Below are 13,236 nucleotides of genomic sequence, written 5' to 3' on the forward strand. Positions count from 1 at the left end.
GTGGTATAACCCACAAGTTTCCATACTTAACCAGCCTCTCTTGTTGTTCCCCAACATCTAGGAGTTTAGAAGTATCTTAAAAGATTAAAAAATATGTGAATTTAAAATTCCTAGTAGGGCTTGCATGTTGTAATCACGGGGTCTTAGTGGTTTTTTTTTTTTTTTTTTGGTTTTTTTTTGTTTTTTGTTTTTGTGTGTGTGTGTGTCTCATTTTAAAGAATGAGGCAATTGACTAATAGAAAAGACTTAGGATGATGAAGCAATAAATAAGCTTTGGGAGTGTTTTACTTCCTTTGGTTTTTTTCTAACAGCTATTCTTCTAAAACCTATTCTTACAATGCTGTTATTGGATACTTGACAAATTCTTTCTGATGTTAAAGAAAGAAGCCTACATCACATTAATATGACTCCATGATTATACTGTCTTCATCAATATAACTTGACTCTTTCAGAAAATGTTTTCCCAGGAAGATAAGTATTGCAAATAATCGTGCATTCTGAAGACCCAGTAACTCTCCAATAGAAAAAAAGATATTAAACAAGTTTATACCCTCATACCTTTTGAACATGTCCCCTCAAAATTCTCTCTGTACCGTGTCCACCAATCTTAGATTACTATATCATTCTTAAGCTAACCAAGCTTCCTGCATCGAAAGACATGCTTAAAAGTAGACTTCAAATCGCATGAAGTCCCTACTTTGCCATTCTCTATTTATGAGGATACAAAGACTCTTCCTAGGTAGTGTTCTCCATTTCCTATAATGAGAAGAAACTCAATCTTGTCTTATCAGGTTGTTTGGCTAATACCCTTGTGTCAACAGCTACTGAGTTATGAATTTGAGTTCAGGTGAAGACAGCCAGCAGCTATTGGGTGATTTTTGTGTGTAAAACACCCAGTGGAAGAGGCTCAGAAGATGAAATACACAAACTAAAGGAGGCATGCATGCTGGGCAGACCACAAACAACTGATGTTCACTTTGTGATTATTATAGTTTTCATTTTACATGTGAGGAAACAGACCCAGGATATTAAGTGAGACTCCTGGTCGCAACCACCTCAGTCTGAAATGACTTTGAACCTCTTTCCTCATCTCTGTATGATGCCTTCATTCTCATTATTTTAACTGGAGTGTCTACTGCAGCCTCTACATTGCAAATGTAACCAGTGACTTTGGAGTTCATTTGAGTTATGACAGTTGAGCTGGTCTGCCCGCCCCCCTGCTTCCCCTTTCTTCCTTCCTACTTTCCTTCCTTCATTTCTTTCTCTTTTTCTATACATCTCTAAGAGAACAGCTGAGGAGCGGGAAGATAACTCTTATGTAATTAGATCTTCCTATTTGCTTTTTATTATTTTTAAAGAATAACATTCTGACATTTCTAAGTGCAAAATTCCTTAATACAAATATCTGCTAGGATGCAATAGTCTAGCTGTAAGATTGGTGAGAGATTCTATGAAGATCAGACAAGAGAGTGACTCTTTAGTGGCTGATCATTATAATGTCTAAGTTAATAAGCAGTATATACCAGTACTTTTGATCAAGATTAAAACTTTAGCCGAAAACAGTTTGGCTCAGTGGATAGAGCGTTGGTCTGTGGACTGAAAGGTCCCAGGTTTGATTCCGGTAAAAGGCATGTACATTGGTTGTGGGCACAACCCTGATAGGGAGTGTGCAGGAGGCAGCTGGTCAATATTTCTCTCTCATTGATGTTTCTAACTCTCTATCCCTCTCCCTTCCTCTCTGTGAAAAATCAATAAAAATATATTTAAAAAAAGAAAAAAACATTAAAACTTTAAGCAGATGTAGCATGTATCAAAACTGAATGAAAATACTAGCTAAGAGGAAATGTATATATATTTACATTACAAAAGAGGTGTATTGTGTATTGCCCTTCTCCATTTTACTGTATCTTTAATGGATTTGTTTCTAAATACAAAAGGAATTGCACATTTTGAAAAAGTTTGGGATGGTATATAACAGTGTTTTAGAAGGAGAAAACACTAGGAGCTTGGGGGATCCTCTGCGGCCTTTGTTTTTTATTTCTGTAAATGTGTTTACATGGCTCAAAATAGCTATTGCTTTCATTTTGCATTGTGTTTTCATTGTCAGATTTTCTCCTGTTTAATGTCATTTGCATTCTTATAAAACATGATTTTTAATTACTGTGTAGACTACTGCAGCATGGTTATACCATGGTAATTTATCATCTCCCTGATGTTGGACCTTGATGGGTTTCTAGCATTCTCTCAATGATAAGCTGCCATGAATATCTTCAGGACTAAATCTGGTGCATTTCCTCTGTAAGCTACTGGGTTTTTTTCCTCCCTTCTCACTCCTGTGGGATGCATATGTCATAGGCATAAAGTCTGTAATGCAATCCTATAAGGATACTTTTTAAATGTTATTTACATCAAACTCTGAGGCCATGTTCCTCTAACATTGACAGAAACAAGGAAACTTGAGAATGGAGATATTCCTGATGTAGGGGAACTTAAACAACAACAACAAACTTTTATGAAACATTTCAAACTTTTCTGTGAAGGTCAGAGGCTTATGTAACAAATGCATATCAAGATTTGACAAATCTATTTATTCATTTATTTAAAAATATATTTTATTGATTTTTTTTTACAGAGAGCAAGGGAGAGAGATAGAGAGCTAGAAACGTTGATGAGAGAGAAACATCGACCAGCTGCCTCCTGCACACCCCACACCAGGGATGTGCCCGCAACCAACGTACATGCCCCTGACAGGAATTGAACCTGGGACCTTCCAGTCCGCAGACCGATGCTCTACCACTGAGCCAACCCGGTTTCAGCTTGACAAATCTTTTAAAAAAATACATTTTATTTCAGAGAGGAAAGGAGAGGGAGAGAGAGATAGAAACATCCGTGACGAGAGAAAATCATTGATTGGCTGCATCCACATTGGGGATTGAGCCCACAACCTGAGTATGAGCCCTGACTGGCAATTAAACCGTGACCTTCTGGTTCATAGGTTGACACTCAACCACTGAGCTAGGCTGTCATTCTTATTTTTTGCTCAACCATATGTTAGGGGATATTTAACTGAGGGTCAGTCATTTTAATTGCTGTGTAATATCCACATTGTATAAGAACACTACATTATTTACCCATTATCTTATTGATGGAGAGTTAAATTTTTTTCCTTTCCTGTGACATCTGTCCTCTTCTTATTAACCTCAAAGGTTCTCTATACTCTTCTCGTTAGCCTCAAAAGCATTCCCAGTATCTTTTGGTTCCTTCAGTATAGTCCTTGATAGTCCATTAAAGAAACCATCCTTTAACATCTAAATAAAATGTTCCCATTTCCCGGAGTGCAGATTAATATTCTCCCAGTAGGTGAAAGGCAATAGTTACATTATATATGTCTAATTCATTAAAGAAAATGAAGAAGAGAAAAACAGTTGAATGTTCAGTCTTTCTAAGTAATGACTTTCCATACTTTCCTCAGAATTTGGTTTCTTCTCCTGGAACACTCTTCTAGCTTTTCATATGCCTGACTATCAAATTCTCACTCAGATGTCACTTCCTTACCAAAGGATTTAATTGAAGACTTTTTAGTGTCTGGAAATTATCTTGATTTTTTTTTTTTTGTATATTTTTTGCATTGCCTAGAATTTAAATTCTATGATGGTGGAGGCCATGTTTGACTTATTTCTTAAAATCCCCAGACACTTAGATGCATGGCCAGATCTTAGCATGTGGTAATTAAGTAATGGCCAATGAAATGAGCTTATCTTGTCCATGAATTAGCACTGGTCACTGATGATACCCTGTTTCCCTGAAAATAAGACAGTGTCTTATATTAATTTTTTCTCCCAAAGTTGCGCTAGGTCTTATTTTCAGGGGATGTCTTATCTTTCCATGTGCTAGGTCTTATTTTCAGAGTATGTCTTATTTTCGGGGAAACACAGTAATTACAGAGCACTATCTGAAATCACAGATATGAGGATAATGGAGATCATTCATCGGACAACTTTACAAAGAAAGGAGCTTAGGCTCAAGGCTTCTCACAGTCAACTAATTAGTGGCCAGACAGGAAACAAAGTTGACTTTCTTTTATCCATGCTACATCAACAGAATTTGAAAGAAGTATGACACTTGGGTTGGAGTTCCTGCCACATGGTTGGTATTCAGTAGGTGTAGATGCCACTGAATAGATTCTAGATTTCCCTCTGCTGCTTTTATGCATGTAAACTGAGATGGCCACTAAGCCTGGTGGGACTAAGTTTCCCCACTTGCAAGATGATGTGTTTTACTGATTTTATTAGGTTGCTATGGAAATTAAATGGGATAATTTAAAAAAATTATTTGGCAATCCAATAAAGACCCTGTTGACAGAAGCAGAAAAAAGGAAAGCATAAAAGGAAGGTCACTGCCTTTGTGCCAACTGTACTTATTGTACAATGAAAGATTGATGGCCTGGGGAAGGAGAAATAACACCCCAAAGCAAAAGTTAAAGGTAAGGAGAAAGAATGAGAAAAGGCAGGTGTGATAAACGTGTCATCATGGTGGAAGGAGTTGGGGAGCAGGCCCCTTTCTATTTCTTTGTGCAATGTTGTTGTAACTATCAGAGTCATGTCTGAGGAATGAAGTCAGGAATGCAAATATTAAAATATACATCATGTCTGTATGAATGGTGTGATATCATCAAATGTTCACCAAACACCAAAATGGAAAACAAAAATTAAGGAATTCTGAGCACTTTGGTTTAATTTATCTATTATTTATTGGTAACATTTCATGTTTCCTTGAGTCTTGTGGATGTAATGAGGGCAGTGTGAATGCCAGAAATAAACACAATTCTGGAAGGGAATAGAATTAGTAAGTGGATGCTGAGTAGGCTACCCCTACAGTCTTCTATAGTGTGGATTCAAGGCTGGATTGTGTCAGAATGGAGAAATTGCCTCTGGAAAACCTTCTGATTTAACCATTAGGAGGTCAATGGTGAACTTTCTTTAGAGAGCAGTATCAGATTAGCTATAGATTATATTGAAGGGTATTTATAAGTGTGTATAGTGAAGTAATGTATATAGTCAAGAATTTGAGCACAGTTGAGAGAACACTTTTGGCCAGTGTATCACAGGGGAGATTTGATTATGTGGTAGGCAAAATAAAGATTTGAGAAAAACAAGGAAAGACTCAAGAGAAGGAATATTTCTTCAAGGAAGAGAGTGAACTATATAGATAATGCTAAGGAAGGCTAAAGTAAAGAACTGTGTAGGCATGGGTGAAGGTTTCAGAAACCAACATTTACTGGAATTCTTTGTGAGGGAATCTGGTCTAGATAGACACAAGTCTAGTTGACAGCAAGCTTAATACCCTTCCTCAATGTCTGTAACCATCACTCCTGTTAAGAGGCATAATTTGGTTGGAGGGGAAAGGATTAAAGTAGATAATTGAGTTGGGTCAGATTACAGTTTCCCAGAAATTTAGCTTTTAAAGAGTAGAAAAGAACACTTGCAGTAACTGTGCAATAACTGTCTATAGTGCTGGAGAAGGAGTCAATTATTGGGTTCTGAGGACCTTGGTGGATTATCTATTATGGAGTCTTTTTTAGAGAGATGAGGGATTATTCAGATGTTGAAGGTGAATCATGAAATGCAGTATCATGTGAACTAAAGAAGGTGGATTATAAAGCCTAGAAATCATGGGAAGGATGGATTCAGATGGGTGAAATCATTTGACATGAGAGAATATAAGGTCTAACTGACAAAACAAACCTATAATGTTGAGGCAGGAGAGAGTTGTGGAATCTGAGGCATGAGAGTAAATGAAAATAGCCATGATCAGAAAGGGCCACTAAGACTGGACTGTATGAACTATTATTGTCACAGTTAAGGCAGCTGCCCATGTCAAGTTGTGGTAAAAGTTTTCTTTCATTTCCTTTCAAGTCCCTTAAAAGGGAGAAGAGTCGGGTTTTTCCCACCTGGTTGCTGCTTTAACTCCAGTAGGGGAGCCAAGTTACCACAACCTTGGTGCCCAAATAGAGCTTAGATGTGCAGCGTGTTCTTTGATGTCAATCTGTAGGAGGGCTTTGTAACCCTTCCAGAGATCAAGAGAACATTTTCAAAGTATTTATTCTTCTGAGAAGTGGAAGGAGAGGCCACCTTAAATCCCCAAGTATTCTCTATGTTCAGAGGTCTTTTCAAATTTGACCCATTCATAAGTAGACTGAAAATTTGAAAATTAAATAAATTCTTTTGACTAAGCTTGAAAGGGATTTTTTTAGCCACTTTACAAAATTAATGGCTATAAAGTCACTACACTTAAGAAAGTTTAGAAAAGAAGAAACAACCAGTTTGATATACCTTAATATCATAGCCTAGAATTGTCAGTGGCCTCTTTTCATCCTTAACAATACATTTCCCTCACCGTATAGCTGCAATTAGCTATCATTTAATTCTAGGTCTTTTTTTTTAGCTTGCTTTAAACATGTGACATCATTCTAAAGTTTCCAAAATTATGTTAACACTTACAATATTCCATTGACTGGAAATGTTATAATTTATTTACCTGTTGATCCTGTTGTAAATTCCAGATATGTTTTCTTTATGAATTACACTGCAGTAAACGATTTTGAGTCTAAACTACCCATTTTCCTTATGGTAGGTTATTGGTGGGATCAAAGTATGTGTCATTATTTCTGTTTTATAGAAAAAGAGCAGATAATAGCTTTTTTTTCTAAAAAGTTTATTATACAAATATTATAAACACAAGAATGATAATAAGAAAAATATACCTACAATATCCTCATCCAAATATCAACTTCATTTTAGCTTTCCTAGAAGTCTTGACTCATGTATACACATTATTTTTACATATGTAACATATTTTGCCATACTGAAATGAAATCCTCACAACCCTTTTCAAAGACAGCATGATATTCCATAAAGTCCAAATAACCATGATCTATATAACCTTCCCTTTTATCTGGTTAGATAGCATTGCTAATTTTTCCCATCCTTAAATTCTATTGCAATGCATGTCACTATTGCTAACAGCTTTTCTTATTTAAATGTTGTTTGAATGAATTTTGAAAATGGGATTACTAAGCCACAGGGTTTGAACCCTTTTATGACTCCTTAAAAATACTGACCAATGTCCTTCTGAAATGATACACCAGTATCTGCTGCACTAACACACAGATGTGTGTTTGTCTCACCCCTTATTCCTTGGCCTTTAACTCAACTGGACCCAGGTTCAAGGGCAAGGAAAGGTAGGCAACTTCATGAAATGGAAAAAGAAATAATTGAAGTTAAACCTTAGCTCTGCCACTTACTAGTAGAATTACCATAGGCAGTTCCTTAACTTTTTTGAACATTATTCCTGTAAAATGGGGATAATCATACCTATCTTACATGGTTCTTTTCAGGATTAATCAAAGTATAAGATACAGACATATTACATGGCCATCAATCCAGTAACTATTTATTTAAGCAATCTGGTAGGTTAAAAAATGTCATTGATTTCATTCAGTTTTTTTTTGTTTGTTTGTTTGTTGTTTTTTTTTTTTTGCAAGGGTAGGAACATGCTAAACCACATTTATTTGATAGATAGAATTTACTAAATAAAATGTGGTCAAAGTTATTTTTTTTAACTTTTCTGAAACCAGGTTGCATCTTAAAGTTAAGGTAAATATTAATGTGGTAGCTTTTCTTTGTTTTTTGTTTTTTTTTTTTGAAAAGTGGCTATTCATTTTCTGTTAGATCTTCCAGTAATTTCCCATTTTGAAATGGGGAAAAAGAGATTTTTTTTTTGCTTGTGAGAATTATGTGCTTATTATCTCTTTTGTTCATTTATTTAGTGATGTCTTGATGCTTTTCTTATTCATTTGCAATTAGCACCTAAAAGGCATTCATTTTAGCCATTTCTCCTACTTACTGCTATTATTTTATTCTTAAAAAAGACTGCTGCACCGAAAACCAGTTTGGCTCAGTGGACAGAGCGTCAGCCTGTGGACTAAAGGTCCCGGGTTTGATTCCGGTCAAAGGCAGGTACCTTGGTTGTGGGCACATACCCAGTAGGGGGTGTGCCAGAGACAGCTGATCAATGATTCTCTCTCATTGATGTTTCTAACTCTCTATCCCTCTCTCTTCCTCTCTGTAAAAAAAATCAATAAAATATATTTTAAAAAACTATTTAAAAAAAGACTACTGCATGTGAAGTTGGGTGAGGGAAGTAAGAACTTACAGAATTGCCTATACTTAAATTTGCCCGTTTTTTCTTCTTGTGATTTCTTTTAGTGTGCCTCCTCAGATTATAGGTAGGTTGTTATTCGATTTCCTGTTGTTTTTTCTTACCGTTTTCACAGCTCTTCCATCCAGTGTTGGAATTGACCACTTTAGATCTCTATCCACACCACTGGACTCAGAGATTCAAGGGCAGGGAGCGTGTGTTATTCAATTACAAAAGAATAAGCATTCAGTAGATGCCAGATGAACAGATGTATTGGTCCAGGTAGGGACTCAAAGGGTGCCCTTCCTATCCTCACAAAAAAAACCCCCCACAACAACAACAACAACAACAAACACCCCCCCCCCCAAAAAAAAAATGGCTGATCAATTTTCCTAATAATAATCAAATACTCAGTACCTTTCCCATTGGTTTGTAATGGCATCCTAGCTAGTTGCCTCCCTGGCACCATGTACACCCACCACTGCTTATTTTCATGTCTCTGGCTATTTGTTTCATTGGTAAGATTGCTGATTTGTGAGCTGTGTTAGTGCAGAGACCACACCTTGTTCTTGCTCTCTGTTTTGGGGTGCTTAAGAATAAGTGGTGGATTGAACTGACAAGTTAACAGATGGCAAATTCTTAACTTCATTTGAATCTATTTCTGAGTTTTCTGGTCTGTTCATATTAGGTACCTGGCGCTCTGCTAGGCTCAGGTGATAAAAATAAAGGCTGTGACCCCATGTTCTGGTGGGGCCAGCAGCAGAATGAATAGGTTGCTTTAGTACAACATATGCCATGAGAGGGGTATGTCCAAGTTCCCTGAGAGTACAGAGAAAGGGCTGCTGGATCCGTCCTTCCAGGAGGGGCGATGCCTGAGCCAAATCTTAGAGGGAGGACAGGGATAAGCCAGGCAGAGAAAGGAGAAGGGTGTTAGCTTGGTAGGGAAATATGATCAAATGCATTTGACCTTCTCTCCTGTTTTTGAAACATTACCCTCTTCGTGATTGCTATTTTGTGCTTTTAGACAGTTTGCAATGTTTATGTCATGTTAGTGTCTTTTTGCAGAGCATATACTTTACCTTTTTATTTTATTTTGCCTGACAAATTTTAGAATTATCTTGTTTACTTGCCCCCAAAATGTGTTGAGACTTTGATTGGAGTTTTCTAAAATGGGCAAATTGATTTTTAAGGAAAACAAGAAAATCTTTATTAATTTTAGCCTGTATAGATGAGTTGGCTTCTTTTGTGTTTATCTCTCTGAAAATTTTTCTTTTTCAAGTTTTAGATTTTGGTATTTGTTACTTAAAATGCTGAGTTTAATGGTTTAATTACATATAATCAATAAGATAGTGATATTATCATTATATATTGTTAAACTGAATGGCTCCCAATACTTTTTAACATAAAGTCTACTTTAATATATTGATTTTTCCTTTTATTCAAATTTTATAGGCTAATTTTTGCTCAGCATATTTTTAAATGAAACTCTTGACTTGATCTCTTAATAGATTAGGTAGATGTCTTAGTATTATAGTTTCTACATTTCATTTAATATCTATTATCCTAAACTTTGCCATTTCAAAATGCTTATTTCCATTAAAATATACTATAATTTGGAATATCTATTTTCACATTTTAGGGGCCCATTTTAAATTCTAATAAGAGTTATCTTGAAATATGTCATAAACACTATATCATGTTTAGTGATCTATGTCAGGGAATCTCAAAGATTGAGGCTGCTGTCTGTTCATTGCCATGAAGGTCTTCCTTGAAGGCTGAAAATTGATCCTAATGCAGGGGTTTGGTTTTCTTATGGGTACTTAAAATGGGTACTTAGCCCTAGCTGGTTTGGCTCAGTGGATAGAGCATCAGCCTACAGACTGAAGGGTTCCAGATTCGATTCTGGTCAAGGGCACATACCTAGGTTTTGGACTTTATCCCCAGTAGGGGGACATGAAGAAGGCAGCCAATCAATGATTCTCTCTCTATCATTGATGTTTCTATCTCTCTTTCCTTCTTCCTTCCTCTCTGAAATCAATATATATATATATTTTTTTAAATGGGTACTTAAAATTTGGCATTCACAAACTAAACTTAACCTGTCATTGGACTTTATTGGAGGAGTTAATTCATTCATATTCACAAGTTTTTCTGAAATGTGTTTCTCTGAACTCGGATCCCCTTCCCCTACCTCTGTATTCTGGGTTCTTTCCTTCCAAGGAAGTGGGACTGGATTAAGTGTGCTGTAGAGTCTTACATCATATATATATATATATATATATATATATATATATATATATATATATATATAGAGAGAGAGAGAGAGAGAGAGAGAGAGAGAGTCAAGATAGAAGGAAATGTGAAAGCTGCTGATTAATTTTACACTTAAAACTTTTTCCTTCTATTGAAGAAAAGGAATAGAGCCTTTTTAAAATCTCCTGATATTTCATCTGCTTTCTAATTTTGTATTAACAATAATGTCAATTAGTTTGACTCATCAGGAACAGCTTCTCCCTCTCATTAGTATTTCTTTATTATTTTAGCTACACTTCAACATTTTTCATCAATGAATCACCTCTCTTGAATGGTGATTTCTCTTTCTTTGATTTGGGTTTGTGTGTGTTAATCTCCCCCCCCCCCCCCCCCCCCCCCGCCCCACACACACACAAGAAACCAGGTAATAAAATTACTATATCTTTGGAGACAAATTGCACTCTGATGGGGAATAAAATTTTTATTATAGCCTTTGACCTTGAGGATTCTGTAATATTGCTTCGATGTCATTTGCAGTTCAGGAACTAAATTTGATGAGACGTAGCCTACAATGAAAATACAGTTGGGAATGGACACTAGTTCTGTCAAGCATTGAATATGTGAAATTTGTCCTAGAATTACAACATATTATGAGGACTGATTTAGATATGTCATTGCCCCTTTAAAAAGAAATATAAGCGTTGTAGGGTTTTAGGTTAATAGGTAAATAGGTAAGCCATAGTACAATGTATAATTATAAAAGAAAATAGAAAAATTAATAGGGGTATCAAGGAAAAGTGATGAAGGCCATGGAGATAAGATGATATGGGAATGGGATCCTGAAGGATGATGTCCCAAGGTTGAGTGGTGCTAGACAGGAGATCATTCTAGGCAGATGAAACAGTCTGTGTAAAATCTCAGCATTGTTGAAGGCAGGGGTAGGGGAGATGCTAAAAATGGAGGACTGATTGTGGTGGGTTGATCAGAGTGGTTTGGCCTTGAAGCCTTTCATCCTAAATTATTTTACCCTCAGCTCCATCTAAAGGAGCAGTGGTAGGGTATTCTTTGGAAGAGGATGAAAACTGAATCAGGGATGGGCACCTAGCTCAAAAGTGGCTCATCCATAGGTTGATCAAGAATGCTAAGGTAGCTTGGCTAGCATGGCTCAGTGGTTGAGCGTTGACCCAAGAGATCATGGTTCAATTCCCAGTCAGGGCTTATGCCTGGGTTGCAGACTTGATCCCCTGTGGAAGGCATGTAGGAGACAGCCAATCAATGATTCTCTCTCATCATTGACTAGAGGCCTGATGCATGAAATTCATACAAGAGTAGGCCTTCCTTTCCCCAGCTGCTGGCACTGGCTTCCCTCTGGCACCTGGGACCCGGGCTTTCCTCGCAGCCCTGGCTTTGTCCAGAAGGTTGTCTGAAAGGATATCTGGTCTAATTAGCATATTATGCTTTTTATTATTATAGATGTTTTATAATAGAAATCATTAAAAATATATAAAAGAAAAAAAAAGAATGCTAAAGTGAGCCCATTAAAATGCTTTAACCCACCAATTACTATACTGGCTTCCCCACTGATCTAGGAGGGGTGTGTTAAACTACAGCAAAAGGGATCTATGCAGGTCATTAGGGGAACAGTAGGACATGGCTATTCCCTTGAGCTATTCCAATCCTAGGGACTCCAGGTCTAGAATATATATTACCTTGTATAATAGTAGGCTCTGTTTTAAGTCAGGCTGAGTGAGTCTCTTCCTGAGAGTAAATAATCACTTAACCAACATGTTAGGCCATGGATTGAAGGGATGTGGCAGAGAAGTTAATCTGAAAACTTATTCTGAGGTAGAGTCAAGTAGGAGTGACTTATTATCAACTATCAAAGAGGAATTCCCTAAAGAAGTGGACAAGGGTGCTTTCCTTCTTACCAATCATTATTTTTATTAATATATTTTACAAGACTGCAGTCGAAATAATATTAAATACAAATTTTTTTTTATACAGAAAGTGTAATAAAGTTAAAATAGTTCCTTGTAATTCATAGCATTATTGCAATGCTTACAAAATTTTTGCATAGAGTGTGCAAGGATTGATGTTATTCAAAACAAAACAACAAAACTAAGCTTTCTTACATCACACCCAAACCCAGAGAAAAAAAAACAACAAAACAAAAAATAACCCAATGGCTGAACTTAATAGCTTTATGGGAATGGGGTTCCTTTTATAAATCTCCAACTTGGACTTCTATGACTTCATTTGTTAAAAGCACCAGAATCTGGCTTCTCCGGGAGTACATTTAGTGGGCACAAGGATGCAGGTCCTCTACCTTTTTTAAAAATCTGACCTCCTTAAGAGATCTGTTTTTGCCTCTTTGTGGCCTCAGAAAAAGAGGAAGTTGACTAGGGAGGTAGTTAACATGGAAAATCCACTGCCTCCTCAGCAACACAAATTAGGTTAATTCTGGTTTGTGGACTCTTTCCTCTCCTTTTTAGGATCTCCCTCCTCTACCAAGAAACGTGATTTCTGGCTCTGGTGATGTTGGTTCCATGAGACTCCCAGGGACACATTTACCATTGAAAGAAAACCCTGAATGACTTACTCTAAAACAAGGTTTCCGGTGTTTGTGAGTTCTCCCTTTACTAAGTTTTATGAGGTTGTTGAGCCAGAGAAGCACTACAGTACCCTGCTGGTACTGGGACTGAGTCAGTTGGGAGCAGTGAGAAACTCTGTCCACAACTCCCCAGTGGATCAGATATGTGCTGTTGAGAAAGCACAGAAAAGCAG

The sequence above is a fragment of the Pipistrellus hanaki genome (assembly GCF_964339955.1).
Source record: "Pipistrellus hanaki genome assembly, chromosome: 5".
Lineage (NCBI taxonomy): Eukaryota > Metazoa > Chordata > Mammalia > Chiroptera > Vespertilionidae > Pipistrellus > Pipistrellus hanaki.